At 41.0% G+C, this 19,724-nt stretch overlaps 1 protein-coding gene across 1 annotated transcript in view; it reads left to right on the plus strand.

Annotated features, from left to right (window-relative positions):
* The first annotated feature begins 18,492 nt into the window (after positions 1-18,492).
* MTUS1 (microtubule associated scaffold protein 1) overlaps positions 18,493-19,724 on the plus strand; it is a 136,639-nt gene continuing 135,407 nt past the window's right edge. The window contains exon 1 of the mRNA XM_036250038.1: positions 18,493-18,580. The gene's annotated coding sequence lies outside the window, so the exon portion shown is untranslated. The remainder of the gene's footprint in view (positions 18,581-19,724) is intronic.

Raw genomic sequence — 19,724 nt, forward strand, 5'->3', positions numbered from 1 at the left:
ATACAAACAAGACTAGCTTCTGGCAAGAGAGTTCTTTAGTGGTTGAGGTGTTAAAAAAAACATGAAATGCCATGAAGTGCTTTCTGTACCTGTCATTGTTTTTTATGCACACAGTACAGTAAATGGAAAAGTACAGGCCCAGCCAGTGTGGCTCAGTGGTTGAGCATCAACCGACGCACCAAGAGGTCTCCGGTTTGATTCCTACTCAGCACTCATGCCCAGGATGTGGGCCCGATCCTTAGTGGGGGACATGCAAGAGGCAGCCAATCGATGCTCTCTCTCAGCGATGTTTCTCTCTCTCTCTCTCCCTCTCCCTTCCTCTCTCTAAAATCAATAATGAAAGAGAAAAGTGCAGAGTACCTGTCCTAGGCTGGGGATTAGGGCAGACTTCTGTAAGGAAGGGATCTATCAAACTAAGCTTAGACTGCTAAATAAGCATTAGCCAAGAAAAGAGGTAAGAACATTCCAGGCTTAGGGATCATCATCAATGAGACCTCAGGTGGGAAGAAGCAGGAAAATGATAAGAGGCTGTGTGGCTGGAATATAAGGTAAGAAGGGGAGGGGGAGAAGCTGGAGAAGGAGGCAAGGGTTCAGCTATGCAGGGCCTGTGGATGTTTAGGATTTGGTCTCCTCAGAGGGCACTGATGTAATCATATTTGCATTCTGATGCAAAGATTTGGTAGGGGCTAGAGATTTGGGAAATTTGGGGAGAACATTGAAGTATACGTCTGTTGAACTAGGATAGTGCCAGAGGAGATGGAAAGAAGAATAAAAATTCAGAAGCTCTTTGGGAAGAAATGGTCAGGAGTTAGTGCTTGATTGGCTATGGCTGGCGAAGAAGATTATGTCAAGGACAACCCCCAAGGTCTGTCTTGAGCAACTGAATGGGTGATGATGATGATAGACTTGGAAACAGGAAATTCTAGAAGACTAGATTTTACGAAGGTATTTTGAAGGTCAGTGGTTTAAAAATGAGACAGGAGCCCTGGTGGGCTTGGCTCAGCGGTTAGAGCGTCAGCCTGCAGTCCAGAGAGACCCGGGTTCGGTTCCCGCTAAGGGCGCGTACCTCGGTTGCAGTTTGTCCCCGGCCCTGATTGGTCGTGTGGGTGGCAGCCACTCGATGTGTCCCTTTCATGTCGAGGTTTCTCCCTCTCTCTCCCTCTCACTCTACCTGAACAAAAAATGGAAAAATGTCCTCGAGTGACAATTAAAAAAAAAAATTAAAAATGAGACAGGAAAAAAGAAATAGTGATCTTGTTATAGCAGGTCATGAAGTGTCAGAATTTTAAATTTATTCTTGCTTGAATTACTTCCTTTGAGCCTTTTATCTCATTAATAACCACCTAAGTACATACAAAGCACTTTGAGTTTACTTAGCCACTTTTTTCCCGTTGATTTCAAAGGATTACATATACATAATATCATTTTGTAAAATTGATAAGAAGCAGATTTTATCCTAAATTTTATTTTTGATGATGACCATTTTGATCATCTGGTTAGAGTGATGTATAGGAGGTTTCTTCACTATTAAGTTCTTATTTTTTTCCCCCTAGTAAATGAATAAAGTTATGGGAAGAAACTTGAAGACTCTGTAAATATCCTTTCCTCACCAAACTTTCACTCATTACATGACGATTTTCTAATTCCACCATTCCCTCAATATTTATGAATTGGCATAGTAGAAAGCATTTCCCTTTTGTCCTGTTTCATTTATATCAGTTTGGACTCATCAATGCTAATGCTATTCAACAGGTTTAAATCCATTACTATTATTGAAGTAATCTCAACGTGTCCCAGTTTGGGTCCCTCGAAGCCACTTCAAAGCCAACTCCCATATCCTTTGATCTGTGCTCATGATATTTTGAGTAAATCCTTACAGTTCCTGACTCATCTTATATTTTTCTTGCCTGGGGTTTAGAATCAGCATTTTCCCAAGGAATTCGGGTTCCACTTCATGGAGGAAAAGTATTTAGAAATAATGATCTGGTAACAGGTGTGGTCTTTGCTGGAGGTGCTTCTGGGCCATGTGAGAGGACAGACTCAGGAAACAGACACACACTTAAACATAACACTCTTACCTACATATGTACTCACATCTAGATTTTTTTCCATATCTGCAACTCTGCCTATATCTGAGTTCAGACTACTATTACAAGTTGCCTTCTTAGACCAGTGGTCAAACAGCAAACATCGATTTCTCACAGTTCTGGAGGCTAGAAATCCAAGATCGCGGCGCCAGCACGGTCAAGTTCTTGGTGAGGACCCTCTTTCTGGTTTCCGACACTCGTCTTCTCGCAGTATCCTCACATGGTGGAAGGAGGGCTAGCTAGCTCTCTGGACTCTCATAAAGACATTAATCCAATTACCAGACCTCCATCCTCATGATCAAAGCCCCTCCCCAAAGCTTCACCTCCAAATGTCATCACATTAGAATTAGGGTTTCAACACATTAATTAAGGGGGGCCACAAATGTCTAGTCCATTACAATTTATAGAACTATTATCTGGTTATTAAAAACCATGAGTTAATATTTGTACCTCCAATTCAGTCTCACAGGATACAGTCTATTCTTCCCCCTTTTCAAAATTTCTAACTCCCATTACCAACAATGAAAAAAACTGGCTTTTATTTTCCTCAAGACATGTCTACATTGCTCAAGTCTAGAACACACAGAGAGTAGTTTCAGAATTGCTAACTCACTGAGTAAAGCAAACCTACTACAGTTACTATTTGTTTTGGGTTCTTCGTCTTTGGAGTAAAATTGAAATAGCATGAAATGCACACTCTTATGTACACTGTCGTAGTCAGTTTGGGTTGCTACAACAAAGTACGGTAGACAGGGTGGCTCATAAACAGCAGACACATATGTCCCAGAGTCCTGGAGGCTGGAAGCCCAAGGTCAGAGAGCCTGTCCTCTCTCCGTTTGTAGAGGGCTGCCTTTTAGTTTATCTCCACATGGTGGGAAGAGGGTGAGAGAGCTCTCTGGGGTGATTGCACTTAAAGTGATTTAGATTTCAAGTGCTTTGTTGAATACTACCATGGTGACAGTTTCTGAACGGTTAGTGATAATGCTCATCATTAAAATAAGTTTATTGAAATTCTTAAGAGAATTGTGGTGATAGAGAAAACGGAAGGATATTTCACAGGTTACTTGCAATGATTTCAGATCACAACTAGAGTAAGTAAATGGGTGTACGGAGTCTAAATAATAAAAGAGCCAATTAAAAATAATGAAATGGGCCCTGGCCGGTTTGGCTCAGCGGTTAGAATGTCGGCCTGCGGTCCAGAGAGACCCGGGTTCGGTTCCTGCTAAGGGCGCGTACCTCGGTTGCAGTTTGTCCCCGGCCCTGGTTGGTTGTGTGGGTGGCAGCCACTCGATGTGTCCCTTTCACATCGATGTTTCTCTCTCTCTCTCTGTTCCTCTCTCTCCCTCCCACTCTACCTGAACAAAAAATGGAAAAATGTCCTCGGGTGAGGATAAAAAAAATAAATAAATAAAAAAAATAAATAAATAAAAATAAAAAAATAATGAAATGGGACAAAATGCTTTATATGAATTTCAAACAATCATTACCTATTAGCGCTTCTCTTTTTTTTATTGAATTTATTGGGGTGACATAGGTTAATAAAACCACACAGGTTTCAAGTGTACATTCTATAATATATCATCTGCACTCTGCATCATGCACTCACCACCCAAAGTCAAGTCTCTTTCCACCCCCTTTATCCCCCTTTACCCTCTTCCACCTCCCCCATCCTCCTTCACCCCTGACAATCAGCACGTTGTTGTCTGTGTCTGCTATTTTCTTCCTGCATTTCATACCTTGCTTTACACTTTGTACAGTGGATTTTTTAGAGTAGCATCTGCACATGGTAAAGCACATAGGAACATAGTATCCATTCAGTAAATATTTTGGGGTTAGCTATAATAAAAAAAAATGACACAAACTCATGCAATGTTATATGTTCATTATATCTCAATAAAGCTGGGGGGGGGAAGAAAATTACTATTACATGTATCCATGTATTTTTTCCATAATAATAATTGATTTCTTTTAAATATTTATATCAAACATGCAATTAACATATTGGAGATTACAGAGGACTCTATTTTATTTAAATCCACTTTATGGAAGATAAGACGTATCATACTCTCAACCCAAAGGGTCTCTCATAAGAATCTGGATATTTCTGTAAAAGGGTTTAGTCTGTTTGGAGAGATGCTATAAATCACAAGCTCAGATTTAAACCAGATGTAAGTAAATCTTCATAAAGGGCCTTCTTAGCTAAATAAAACTATCTAGTTCTTCTACAAAGAAAGCAAAATTATACCTGAAGCCCTTAGCTTCAGGCCTCCCTGGAAGTTTCATTCTTCACTGGTTGCATAATTTCCTTTTAAAACAATTAAATCATGTCTGGTAAAAGCATGCAAAGTAGTCCTGTTTTCTGTTTTAATATTTTTGTAAACAGATAAGAGTTCAGTTACAGTTCAGTATCATATGAGGTCTTCATTAATAATGAGATTATAGACTAGATGAAAAAAATAAAGATCTAAGTTCTAACATTCTGTTTTTGCAATAAGAAGAAAAATCTATTTGCCAATCATGGAGTAAACCTAAGTATCATTCAAAACTATTGAACCTGCTGAAAGCTTTTCCCAAGGACAACCCAGGAATCAATATAAAGCAGCAAAGTAACTGCTTTGTTTGCCTTCCAAAAAGCACTGTAGAAAAATGAATATTTAATGACAGACAAGCCAATATGCTGAATGTAAGAAATAATAGCTTGGAAAAGTAGATAGAAGGATTTTGTTACAATGGAGGATCAAGTGAATTACAATTAGTCTAATGAGGAAAGCTTTTAAGTCTTTGCTTTATGGCTGTGCTCCTGAAAGACTAGCCATGGGTTTATTATAAATCCCATTTTCATGGTCCACAGAGCTTCTCCACATATATACAGATAATATGTACTTATAAATATCCACACGGGTCCATGAACCTAAGATTGCATTTAACTTTATTTCTTATCCTTGGCTTATTATTTTTACCTGGGATACAAACAGAAGACATATCAACTGTACATGATGTTTTGTTTCAAAGATCTTCCAGTTTCCAGTTCACCTTGGTCTCTGAACGAAAGATAAGAAACAATTCAATCAAGCAGCGACAAAAGAAGTCTGACAGGTCAGGTTTACCTGGGAACAGTGAACCTACAGAAGGTTTGGAATCAGTCTAATTGGGAAATTTTCCCTCTTTATTTTTTATTAAATTTGTTTTTTCTTTATCGATTTTAGAGAGAGAGGAATGGAGGGGGAGAGAGAGATAGAAACATCGATGAGAGAGAACATCAATTGGCCACGTCCTGCATGACCCCCACTGGGGATTGAGCCCACAGCTGGGGCATATGCCATGATCGGGAATCCAACTGGAGACCTCTTGGTGCATGGATTGATGCTCAACCAGGGAGCCACACTGGCTGGGCCATGTTTTTGTTTTTTACATAAATTGATACAAGTGTGACCTAATTCTCGTGTTTATTTGTTCCATGATCTTTAACAAAAGACTGTACAATTACTCCTGGTCCTTTATATTTTAAAAAGGTTGTTAAGTGGTCAAAGGGGAGGAGGAGGGAAATGGGGGACATCTGTAATAGTGTCAACAATAAAAGAATAACTTTAGTGTTAAAGTTGTGCATTATTTTTGAGCTGTACATCTGGGGTTGGAGCACAGAAGTAAATCTAACAAAGGACTACGAAGAATGATCAAGGCACAGTTGTTTGATGCTTGGAAGTCAGATGATCTGGGTTTCCACCCTAATCCGGTTATAACCACACTGGGTTTCATTTTTATCATATAAAATGGGTATAAAAATATCTATATATAATAGTGTGTCATGAGTAATTAAACAATTATGTCAAGTGTAAATTGTTTATGATAGTGCATGGTATACAATCAAGGTTTGGTATTATTTTGGTTATCATCATAATTAATCTTAATAACTCGAAATTTTAACCAAGGAATTCTTGAATCCATGCTACCTATGAAGCTGCTATACACTTCTGTTTAAATTAATAACTTCTCAGGGGGCTATTTATTTATCTTCTGAATTGTCTGCTTTGACAGCATCTTTATTTATTAAATACACTCCTTTTACATTTTAGGACATATATATTTTTAATGCATTTTTTAAACCTAAGCCATCTTTTGCATTGTAATGATTTTCATAACCTTACCTAAGGGTCCAAACAAACAACACAGTTTTGCAAACACAAGAAGAGGGCACAAGGTTCTCTGATGCTGACACAGCTATCTCGACTCTGTTGCACTTTGATCAATTCCTCTCACAATTCTGGGTGAAGTGGGCACAGGGCTTATAAAGACCTGGGTTTAAATCCTACTTTAAGGTGGTGGTGATCATTCGATTAAATCAAATTAAATAATGTATGTGGAAACTACCACCAAAATATCTGGCACATTGTAGACCTCACGTAAAAGCAGGTTGCTTTCTGCTCTTTTCCTTTTCTTTCTCTCCGGATCCCTTTTAGCATCCACAGGGGGCTTCTGCCAACCTGTCTGAACGGTTCATTCTCTGTGCCGCCAAGGAGTGCCCACCACTCAGGGCTCCTGGCTACCAAGATCTTCAAAATGATAGTCACTGTGCCAGGAAGGTGGGAGGCCATCAGTCCCGCCACAAAACCAGACTGAGGGCCAAGGGGGGTCAAATCAGAGCCTGTGGACAACAGCTACAACAAACAGGTTACAAGGTATCTGCAGTGGAAGCAGTAGAAAGCAGAGGGGAGCAGCGCAGAGTTTATAGATCTGAGAATCTCAAAATACCCAGAAAGCGCTCGCTGGAAAGCTTGAGTTTCCACTGGGAACTGCTGCTGGTGCTGGAAGTTGGGGTGTTTCAGAGGCACAGGGAATGTCTGAACTAACAGACAGATTTTCACTCCAGTACAACCCCTGCACAGAGGAGAAACTTCTGGGAACATAATGCTCGTTAGATCGAACAAGAACACTGAGACAGAGGAAGGAGAGGGTCCGCATCAAAGTGAGGATGGAGACCAGAGTCGAATGATCTCAGAGTAGCTGCTAGTGAACAGCACACAGAGGTCCAGAGCTGTGAAACCAGAGATGCTCTCGCGAATCCCGCCCCCTTCCCAAAGGTCAGGAAGACTGTTTCCCATTAAAAAAACGAGCAAAAAATTATCGAGTGTAAATCCCATACAAAGTTAATATAAGGAAAAAAGAATAAGAAACTGAAAAACAAACCTCTAGAGACATGCCTACGAAACAGATGAAAATCATTACTGCTATTTCAACATGAGCTAAATGACATCAAAGAAATTATTAAGATATGAGCGAACAACAAAAATGAACATTAGGAAACCTCAAAAATGAGGTGATAGAGTTCAGGAAAAAGTTAGAAACAAAATTAATTCAGAAATGAAGCCTGAACTAAAACTAACACAAGAATAAGTAAACACGAGAGATATGCCTTAAGAAAAATCAGAAGAAAAGAAATTAAAGACAAGCTATTAAAAGGATTGGAGAGAGGGGAAGACATTTAGAGATTAGCAAAGAAGATATAACAAAGCTCAACAGCAGTCACTCAAGCATAAAACCAAAGCAAGAGAAGAATGTTACAAAGAACAAAAGCCAAACCAAAACAAAACATAATTAAGGACACTTTTTTTAAATTAAAAAAAATATATATATATTTAAAATTACATATTGAAAAGTTAGCCCTGGACAGTTTGGCTCAGCGGTTAGAGCATCAGCCTGCGGTCCAGAGAGACCCGGGTTCGGTTCCTGCTAAGGGCATGTGCCTCCGTTGCAGTTTGTCCCCAGCCCTGGCTGGGTCGTGCGGGGGGCAGCCATTCGATGTGTCCCTTTCATGTCGATGTTTCTCTTTCCCTTCCACTCTATCTGAACAAAAAATGGAAAAATGTCCTTGGGTGAGGATAAAAAAATCTATCTATCTATCTATCTATCTATCTATCTATCTATCTATCTATCTATCTATCTACATATATATAAAGAAAAGTTATACTACATACTTGTGAAAATTGACCCAGAACTAAAACCATCAATACATACTACAATATAATTGTTAGAGTTTAAAGAAAAAAATAATTTTGGGCATCTAGGCAAAAGAGTCCACTTAGAAAAAAATCAGATTTGTCATCAAAATTTTGACAGCAAGATTTAGACAGAACAAAATGAAGTAACATTTAATACATTAAAAAAATTAAATGAGACTTGAGGGTTTTCAAGGATAAAGTCTGCATACAAAATGTTATCACTGTGCTAAAACTCAGGGAATATTGTTCCCTTGAGTCCTTTTTTTCCCAGTTCTTTTAATACCTTCAGAATTTCAGAAGCGAGGCACTGAGCTACAGTCACAAGAGAAAATCCAGCAACTGTGTTACAGTTGTATTTTTCTTTTTTTATGGAAACTCTTCCTTGTTCCCAGCTAAATATCTCTGTGGTCTAGCCACAGGGTTTTCTGACCCTATGATTTTTGTTGTTGTTGTTGTTGCTAATCCTCACCCAAGGATACCTTTCCATTGAATTTTAGATAGAGTGGAAGGGAGGAGGGAGAGAGAGCAAGAGAAACATGGCGTGAGAGAGACAATTCAACTGGTTGCCTCCCACATGACGGGGCTAGAGATTGAACCAGCAACCCAGGCATGTGCCCTTGACCAGGAATCGAACCTGAGACCTTTTGGTCCTCAGGCCGACGCTCTAACTGCTGGGCCAGACCCTATGGTATTTTATTTAGTTACCATGAACACTTTATGAGGAATCTACTTGAGAACAAGCTTCAGACAACCACAATGATGAGAGACATTAACATATGGATTAGGGATAAGCATTAAACACACACACACACACACACACACACACGTCTGATAGCACAGTAAAACTAATAAGGATGTGTGAATACAACCTGTAATAGCAGTACACTTGACAATATCAATAACATACAACTATTAAAAATGTGAAAAGATAAAGATAAGGTGGGTAGCAAATACAAAACACTTTCAGTTGTTTTCAGTAATTTTACTGGAGTTGGTGTTAATGGTCTGGTATCCTGAGGTTATTATGTGTGTATAGTGTGTGGTTAAACAAATAAATCATCATGCAATATTCAAACTCGATCACCTCTTTTGACCTTGCAAACCAAGATTCTCAATGTAGAAAACTTACTAGGTATAGACAATAGATAACATAGATATAGAATATTGCCTACCTCTTCCTAGAAACAGTAACTAACTCAGTATGAATAAACTTCCTTATCACCCAGATTGTGGTCTAGGAATACCTCTTACCACTAAAAGAAACCAGCTTCTTAGAGAGATGGCTAACTCCAAGTCTGGTCTAGGAAATGTACAAGCTAATCCTGGAAAATATTGTCACTTCAGATAAAAAGGAGGTTCGCAAAGGTTACTAATATCTTGTGACAAGTTCTGAGGAGCCAACTTAAAAAAGCTCCCAAAGGCCAGAGATGAGAAAATTTGGTAAGAACTGTAATGAATTGAAATACATGAGTTCGTAATTAAATCAAAAACAGAGACCTATTTGGTTACCTTTGCAGGATTCCAGGAAAACAACTCAGTGTTTTATTAAAATAGGTAAAGATAGGGAAAGAACTGAGTATTTTTTCCTGTCTTTTCTATATAAGCTAAAGGAGAGGTCATGATTGAGAGAGGTGCTTGGCAAAATTCTATTTATTTCCTCACCAAGGTAGTTAGTGGTTTAAAGATTGTGTACTTTTATTTTATTTACTTATTTATTTTTGTATCCTCACCCGAGGACACTTTTGCACTCATCTTCAGATAGAGTAAGAGGAAGAGAGGGAGGAAGAGAGAGAGAGAGAAACATTGATGGGAGAAAGATGCATGGACTGGCTGCCACCCACATGACCCCAACCAGGGCCGGGGACAAACTGCAACTGAGTTACATACCCTTAGAGGGAACTGAACCCAGGTCTCTCTGGACTGCGGGCTGATGTTCTAACTGCTGAGCCAAACCAGCCAGGGCTAGAATGTGTACTTTTAATATTTATTAAGTTATAAATTTGTTCCATGTAGCTTTCTGTGTCTGTGTTATATTTTACAATTGAAAGGGTGGTATAAGAAATGTATTTGGTCTTTGATCCTGGTTCCTGGCACAAAGCTCTTAAAACCCTTGGAATTTCCAGAGTGATAGGAGTATGTTTTGTCATTCATAAGAAGCCCCTTTTGAGCACACCAGAGTTTATGTGAATAAGTGACACAGTGGGGCCCCTACATTGCCTCAGGATGGAGCTGGTCCCCAGGACTAAGTGATCAGAGGTTTGAAACTTTCAGCCTCTCTAGCACATTGATGGAACTTGAGGAGGAAGTCATGGGAAACTCCAGTTTATAGCCAGTCGTCAGAAGCACAGGTAACAACCTGGACTTGCATTTGGCATCTGAGTGGGGCCGTCTTGTGCAACTGAGCCCTTAACCTGTGGGATCTGATACTATTTAATAATTGAGTTAAATTTATAAGACACCCAGCGAACAATTCTCAGTGTTCCCTGAGAATTGAATTGCTTGTGTTGGAAAAAAACAACATGGGAGAAGGTTAAAAATTTTTTATCTGTTGAACAAATATTCAACTGAGTAAATTTAAAGATCTAATTAGTTTTATTGAATGATTCATGAATCAGGCAGCATCCCATCTAGTAAATGTAAAGGTGCTCTGAGGAGCTATAAAAAATGGAAGGGCTTTATAGGCAGAAATGGGGGCGAGACAAGAAAATCAAGAGTGGATTATTCCAGCAAGGTCGCTTTCCCTTAGGGGAAGTCGGAGGGTCTTATCAGGCAGATGACCTCACAAGAGCTGGGCAGGAAATTCCAGACTGATTGGTTTAAAATTCCACTCCTGGGAGCGGCTGAAACTACACTTAGGTTAGGCGTTAAACTGTAGAAGGGCATAGCGCAACTGACTCCATTTTGAACCTGTTGCCTCTTTTTAACACACATCTTTTTAGATGCAAGGTTTGAACTAATCAGATTAATATTTGAAGGGTTGCTTCCAGGTGCACACATTTTAATGGAAATCTGTTGAAGGATGCCAAACTGTTAAAATAGGCAACTCTAGGTATCTACACTAAAAGTTTATTTTTGCCTTTTAACTTTTCAGCAATGAAAAATTCTTCTACAGTAAAGATCATTAAGAGAAATGGAATCGTTTCTTGGCTCTAGAGGGTATCTGGTGGAGTATGGGGGAAAAACAAAAGAACTTCTCTCTAGCTAGTTATTTTTTAATCTTATCCTTTTCTATTTTTATGTATAGTTCACTGGGTTCATAATATATCAATACTCTAGTGCTATATATAATTTATAAATAAAAGATATTGGGCATATATACTCAATTTGTTTTTAAATTGTTATTATTTTAAAATATTTTAAATTGATTTTTTAGAGGGAGAGAGAGCTAGAAACATAAATCAGCTGCCTCCTGCCCCCTCACTGGGGACTGAGACCACAACCAGGGGATGTGCCTTCACCAGCAATTGAACCAAACCGGGATCACTTAGTCTAGGGGACGATGCTCAATCCACTGAGCCACACTGGCCAGGCCTCAGTGTGTTGTATAGGTAGGGCAGTGTACGTGAATGGGTTTAGAGACCACTGGTCTACTCACTTGAATAGCTCAGGTGTGAACTGAAAGTCTGAAATGAAGAGGAATGGCAGGTGTCGCTGGACTGAAGGGAATGATGTTTTTGGAAAGACAAGTTTTTCTGTAGCCTTAAGTTCATAGGCCACAGGGAAAGGAAATGAATAATATCAGTAATTCCAAACATGAGCTTATATACAAGTCATAAATACATAAATAATAATCTTATATTTTATCTCACAACAATCCTGTGAATCTACTTTTTTTTTTTTATCCTCACCCAAAGACATTTTTCCATTTTTTGTTCAGACAGAGCAGGAGGAAGAGAGAGAGAGAGAGAAACATCGATGTGAAAGGGACACACTGAGTGGCTGCCACCTGCACGACTCAACCAGGGCCGGGGACAAACTGCAACCGAGGTACGTGCCCTTAGCGGGAACCGAACCTGGGCCTCTCTGGACCACAGGCCGACGCTCCAACCACTGAGCCAAACTGGCCAGGGCGGTCCTGTGAATCTAAAGAACTAATTGTATAAACAGATCCAGATATATTGAATCCATTAAAACATATCTAGGTGTCAAAACTTAACTTTCTAACTTCAGTTTTGTCTTAAGTGTTGGAGTGATGATATTTTTGGTGTTCGTAGTACATTCATTCTCCTATTTAAGATATGATATGCAAAGATATGGAGGCAGTAAATTCTTTTTTCCTTGGGGTGAACAACAACTAACAATTAGCTGTGAGTTTCTAGAGCAGATAATCGGATTGTAAATTAGTGGGGACTAACCATAATTTTGTAGGTTTTCAAAAAGTGATTAGAAGAATACTTATCTAAAATAAATATCTGGTGGTGTTGAATTATTAACCTGGGTTAGCAACCTGACTTTCAGTGTTCTAGATACTCAAAGGTAATATTGTCTTGCTTTCCGGTAACTAACCGGGCACTGACTTGCCATGTTGGCACACTGCAATGTGATTTAGGCAAACCCAGTGTTGTTAGTCCTATGCACTGTATGGAGAAAATAATGATGATAATATTTTCAGTGGCTCTTTCCTGAATTCCCAGCCTGTGTTTAGAATAGTGATTATATTTGGAAAAACGCTTATGCAACAGCATGAGGGCTAATGGCTACTGTTCATTTAGTTCATGGCTCTTCCTACATTATTATAGTTTGCAATCATTTCTTACATCTTAGAGCACTAGGTACACTGGACTGCACACCTTTTGCAAGAGGATTGGATCTCAGAGTTAAATGTTAATCAGAAGCTATGACTCAAGACCAAAAGTTGCAAAAGGAATGAACCCAAAGTCAATCAGTAGTCTAGGCCTGGATACTGGGTACCTGTTATGATAGAGCAACATTGACCTCATTAGACTCTATGAGTTTGCACTCTACATTCTATCAGGTGATCACTGATCATTTAGCAGGGCCAAAGGGATGAGAGCAAGTTGGAAGGCTGACCCCAGCTTTCTAAGGGCTCACATTTAGCCAAGGGAATAAGCCCAGGGGCAGAAATTAAAAGCAAATTAAAAAAGTCTAAGTAGACAGTGACCATCACAAAGTTATGAGACTTCAAAGCCATAGACTTATTGTTGTATTTGTCACGAAGCAATCAATTCTTTGAAGTTGAAAATATATCCCCCTTCTAAGGGAAGACTTTATCTGATTGGAGCAAAGATTAACCAATTCCAAGTGTAACACAGCTATAATTCATTGTCAAGAGTAGATGACGCAGACCAGTTGTTTTGGGTCTTGCCATTTTAAACACTCAAAGTAAACATTTTGAAAGTGGTTGCATAACACACTGGTGGTGCTATATTTTTCTTAATTTCTTCCTAATATGAAGAGGTCAAAGCAGAATTACAGAACTACTTGTTTGTGCATGAACTAAAATAATTTTGGCATCATACTATAAGAATGGTTCCTCACACTGCATCTATAAATGGAATAGGACTGTTGAAGATCCCTTCTACAGTTTGGGAGGACACGTTTCTCAGATGCTCTCAGGTCATTTTGATAAGAGGAAGCTGTATTTCCTTGTTATTGCTACTGCTCTGAACTTACAAGAAACTCTTTTCTTTTTGAGATACTTTATTTACAAATCTGCAGACTTCTACACTAGACTATCTCTACTCTGATAGTTACCCTTCCTCAAGCAGAAAGAAGAATGGATAATTAGGAAGCCAAGAGTTATTTGTAAATAAATCAGGACCATTGACTTCTCTCATGCAGTTTGTCACTCAGTGTGTGCATTTGATCATGCATGTCTCACCATCATGAGATACAGGAATTAAAAGTCATGTGAATATTTGCAATGTACATTTTCTATCAACAGAAATAGGAAAAAAGTCATCAACAGTATGACACAATTCCAGCATTCTGGGTCTTTGCTACTTCTAACAATTCTTCAGCACCTCTCAAATGGGTAGATGACTAGAAAATTTCTGGACTGTTGTATAAAGCAATTGTGTCTATTTCTGAGTTGAAGGATTTATGAACATATTAGAATTTTACTATGAGCAAACTTGACTTTCGAAAGCATATACAAAAAAGCTACTATCTATACATACCTCTATTTATGGTCAACCCTGGATCCCAATATGCCATTATAAGGGTTGGCTGAGTGAATACCTTCACCAAGTTTAGTTTTATTATAATACTTTTAGTTTATATTCTAAGCCACTATGAAAAATAATCATATAAAGTTTCTCACATATTATTAATACTATATTGTTTTCTATTCCATAGTCTTGATCTGAAATATGAGTGAAAAACTTCTCTTTGAATTCAGTGCTATGAAAGCTTTGCTTCCCTTGAAGACTCCTTTGCCCCTTTTGAAAATGGCAGTTATGTAACTGGTTGTGGCATTTGGCTACCAGAAAACTCAATGGTTTAACTTGTTACTCATTGGTATGTTTACTCTTCTTACCTGTATGTTTTCCCTTGTATCCTATTTAAATACTTCCAAATATTTATTTTTTAAATTTACTGTGCCTGTCTTTCAGAGTTGTTCAAATCCCCCATTCAGTGACATGCTGGTATACATATAAATAAGTAACAAAGGTAAAAAAAGAAGGGGGGGAATCTAGTTTGGGGATTAAATAAAATGACTCCATGGAATTTCTATGGAATTACTTCCTCACTATTCAGATCAGTGTACCAAAGTTTCCCCCTTTTGGGGGAATCAAACCTGGAATCCTCCTCCCTCCATTTCTGATTGAATGTGACTGGGAAAATTAGCTGGAAACTCTACCCCAGGGAGATGTCCATGTTAATAAAATTCTAAGGAATTAGCTTACTCATCATTTTCACCCAAATCACAGCATATTACAGTTTTATGTATTAAAGTCTTTCTTTTTCAATAAATTAGAGAAGAAAAAGTTTGAAAGCATGTTGGGGCATTTTGCTTTTTCTCTCTCCCATTAATGCATGAGAAATTTAATCATTAATTTATCTATAAGTGAAATTAGTAGGAAAAGAATCTTAGACTTTTCTTACGACAAAACTTCAAATGTTGGAATGGGTACTATTATTTACGTGGTTCAGGATTTTAACAATAAAAAATTATATTTAGTGAAATGTTTCTCTTCAAACCCTGCCCTCCAGCTGACCTGCTTGCTTCTCAAGATACAACCAATTTTATCAGTTTCTGGTATATTTTTTCAGAGATATTTTATGCTCATACAAACATATGTATATATGTATACATACAAGCGTATATAATTTCCCCATTTTTAATAAAATGTAGCATATTTATTTTGCATTTCAAAAGTTGTGTAATGTGCCCTGGCCAGTCTGGCTCAGCAGTTGAGCGTTGGCCTGTGGACCAGAGAGTCCCGGGTTCGGTTCCTGCTAGGGACATGTACCACAAAAAACAAACAAACAAAACAAAACAAAATAAAACCTACAAAAAAAAAAAAAAGCTGTGTAATTTCATAAAAGTATCAAGAGCTTTCTCATTTTTTAAAAGGTAATTCATAAAACAGAATTTTATGGCTGCTTTGTAATTTACCAGTCCTTTATTAATGAACATTTATACCTTTTGCAATCTTTTCTTATTATAAATCATGCTGAAATGGACAAGCTTATATATACCTGCCATTTCTTTTATGTGTTGTAAGATAAATTCTTATATGTACACTTTCTGGCTCAAAAGATGTGTGCATTTATATTTTTGTTAGGGATTGTGAATTATCCTTGATGGAGGTCATTTTCATTTACATGCACATCTGTTTTGTAACTGCCCGTTTCTCACACTTTTGCTAACACACAGTGGTTATCAAACTTTCTAATTGTTGCCAATCTGATTAAGTGAAAAAATAGTTTTTCAATGTTGCTTTAATTTGCAACTTTCTAATGGAGATAAAAATTAGGCTAACTTTTTCTTAGGACAAAGAGCCACAAAGTTATGGGGAGTTATTATCTGACCCTTAATATTGTTTATGAAGTCTGGAGCAGGTCAGCATTAAAGTTCAGAGATCAAGAACATGGCAATATGCCCAGAACCAAGATGGAACGAAAAGTCAGCAGGCCCCATTTCAAGCATATTTGCCTCAACAGAGTCCCTGATGATCTCCCTAGAAGGTAACTTCTGTTTTTATATGGATGCAATTAGAAGCTAAGTTTCAGATTCTCCGATGGCCACAAAAGTTACTTCTATTTATACATAGTGTTTTTTGTTTTGTTTTTCTTTCTAAAAAATCTATCTTATGGAAAAATGAAGTAAAACAGGTTCTATATTTATAGAAACCGCCACACAATAGAACTGGGTGGGGAAGAGGGTAGACTAAATCATCTGGGTCACCTGAGGGTTTTAAAGATTAAATGGTATGTTTAACATCAGGAGTATTCTGTTTAGGAAGGAGGCATGTTGCTAATTAGCATAATTGCCTGATGACTTACAGAAACAATGTCACTGGTTTGGTTTGTTTTGTTTTTGGTGATTTTGTATAGGGAGAATCATTCAATGGTGTTTAATGCTGTCTGTCTAAAAAATAATCACATGCCTTTTTCTAAAGTCAGACACATGTTAGTTATGTGCCTGTCTTTACAACAGGAACTTCAAAAGCATGTGAGAGTTGTCATCATGTAACAAAATAAAAAGAGAATATTGGGAGTTAGGCCTGTTGGGTTTGCACATGCCCTTTACTAGCTGTGTGACCTGGTCAAATCACTTGACCTTTCTTTTTTGTTAAAAAAAAAAAAGTTTAAGTCATCACCTGAGTATACGTTTTTGGAGAGATAGAGAAAACTGGATGTGAGAAACATCTATAAGTTGCCTGCAATACACACCCCTCCCCGGGGTCAAACCGGCAACCTAGGTATGTGCCCTGACCAGGAATCCAGCTCACAACCTTTTGCTGGACAGGACGACTGACGCTCCAACCAATTGAGCACCTGGCCAGGGCAAGTCACTTCACCTTTCTGAGCTCCCATTTCTTCAGTTGAAAAATGCAGATGATAGTCTGACCATATGGTCCTGGGTCTTGAGGAAATAATGGAACACTGTACGCACGAAAAGGCTTTACAACTGTGAATGGCAATATATCTGTTAGTTGATCTCATATTGATGGCATAGAAACTTTGTCAAATACAGTATTCTCAGATCAAGTCTCAGAAAAGAGTTACTTCTCTTAAAAAACTTAGTACATCCAAACCAGGTAATTAGAAAAAAAAATTGGATTCAGGTTGTCTGACATTTAATTATCAGTAACCTCTCTCTCTCTCGTATGTGGAAGAGCATCTGTGAAAACGCTTTGTATTAAAAATATGCCTGTAGAAGAAGATGTTTTATGGTCCTAACAGACAGCTAGGAATGAGAGTTGTTCTGTTTAGCAAAGAGTAAGGCCGTAGTTTGTGTTTACTGAAAAGTGGGTCGCGCCTCGTTTCCATGGTGTTCTGGTGTCCTTAGCACTTTTTATTCGAAGATCTAACAGCTTTGGGACTCATTTCTTTAACCTTCAGAATGTATTTGCTAGGAAGGCTCTTAGAAGTGAAGATAATGAAGATACAAGTGCAGACCGGGACTCGGACACTCCGAGGAAACAATCCCCGCTGTTTACTTGCAAACCTCTGCCCTGGCCGTTCTGCCACCTTCCCACGCCCTCCCACGCCTGGGTCGGCCCTGGCCACCAGGCCCACCGCTGGCGGGGAGTCGGAGAGCTCGCTCCGGAACACAGGTGCCAGCAGGGCCGTGGGAGGCAGGTGGTCTCCGCAGCCCCGCCTGGGCTCCCGGCCCTGGGCGCGAAGAGTTCCAGTCGCTCGCGGGGACCTGCGCGGTCTCGGGCCAGGCTCGGCCAGGTGCGCAGGCAGCGGCCGCGGGCGCCGCGTCGCACGTGGCAACAGGTGCGGCAGGTCCCGGGCGGAAGCCCCGGCGCGGAGCGTCCGCATTTGGCCGGAGCGCGCGGGCCTCGGGACTGGGAGCCGGGAGCGCGAGAGCAGGGCGCCGGCGGGGAGCGGCGCGAGCCCGGAGCCGGTGCCGAGGTACCGCCTGGCGCGTCTTCCCGGTCCCCGGGGCGCAGCCCCCTCGGCCGCCGCCGGCCTTGGTCCCCAGCCGCAGGCGCAGGCTGGGGCCGTCTGGAGGGGGCGGCAGCAGGCGAGGCGGCCGAGCTCTTCTATTTACAAGTTTCCCGAACTCCGCCCTCGCTCCGCCCCCCGGCGGCCCGAGAGGCGCGGGCGGGGGAGCTGGGGCGCCGGGGACTCCGGGATCCCTCCCCGCAGCCGCCACCGCCGCCGGCGTGCGGGTGGGGGTGGGGCCGCCCGTGTGCCCCAGGTGCAGACGCTGCCCCGCGTGCGCGATTGCACGCGGCCTCGGGTGCGGACCGGAGCGCCTCCGCCGAGCGCACAGGGCGCCGGGGCGCGGAATGCAGCCTCCCCCTCCTGCGGCCGGCTCCCCGGAGGGCTCGCGGTTGCAGCCCAGGCGCTGAGGTAAGTGCGGGGCTGAGTGGATTCCTGCCGCCCAGCCAGGCGGCCGTGGGGCTCGCGGGCGGCTGGAGAGGGGACGCGGTGAACGCCACCGTCCCAGGTTGCGGGACTAGCCTGGGGGAGGGGGCGGGTCGTCGAGGGGCTTGTGTGCCCAAGTTGGGGGAGAAGTGGGGCGGCAGCCCGGGCGCAGCGGACGCCGCAGAGAGCAGGTCTCACGTGGGCACGGCGCAGCTCCTGCGGAAGGGACTGACTGAGGACCTTGTAGCTGTCACCTTGAAAGTGACCGAAGGGGTCCACGGTAGACTCAGTTGCTCAGACTGACAAGCCAGTCCCCTCAGCCGGAAACCGCCCACCAGACACTTGACCCGCCAGGGCCCTGCAGCCCCAGCCGAGGCTCGCTGGGCGGTTTGCTTGGGCCCATTCTCGGCTCAAGTCCTCGGTGCTGGGAGCGGCACGACGCGGGTTGCTGCGGTTCCCCGGGCTCCCGTCCCGCGCCGTCCCGCTCCGTCCCGCTCCTGCGGTTCCTGTGCTCCTCCAGCTCCCCAGAAAAACCACCCTTACGGTCACCTGGCTGGACCACCCTGTAATAATTAGTGGATGCATGTGTTCACTTGCCTCAAAGAAATCTTTTTGTCTTCTTTTCAAGAGGTACCCTTTTATTTGTTGATTTTTGACTCGGATTAATTTATTTTGGGGTAAAAATGGAGAGATGAATTCTTCTTTTAACTTGCATATAGTTTCACATACCCTATTAATGCTGTGTATTTTAAGTAGTTAGTATACTAATAAAGGAAATCCAGTGTGTTTTGTTTTGTTTGAATAAAATCAAAGTCTCAGGCAAAAGGTGGTGCGGGGTGGGGCGGGGGGGGGGGGGGTGAGGGCACCGAGGAGATGAAAGCGGTGATGTTTTGCCAGGTGATGGGGATTCAGAGGTCATCATGCTAAATCCTCAGGCCTGAGGGTGAATGGGAGGTGTTAATCTCCTTCCTGACCACCATTCTTTGGTGGGGTGGGGGAAGAAATGAGAGTTTCTGCTTCCTGAGAACCTAGGACTTCCTTAAGGAGTGTAGATATACCCAGATGAAGAGTGTTTGGTTAACGCTGAAAGGAATTGCATAGTTAGAATTGTAATTCTGTAGACAACCTT

The sequence above is a fragment of the Molossus molossus genome, unplaced genomic scaffold (genome assembly GCF_014108415.1).
Source record: "Molossus molossus isolate mMolMol1 unplaced genomic scaffold, mMolMol1.p scaffold_m16_p_9, whole genome shotgun sequence".
Taxonomy (NCBI): domain Eukaryota; kingdom Metazoa; phylum Chordata; class Mammalia; order Chiroptera; family Molossidae; genus Molossus; species Molossus molossus.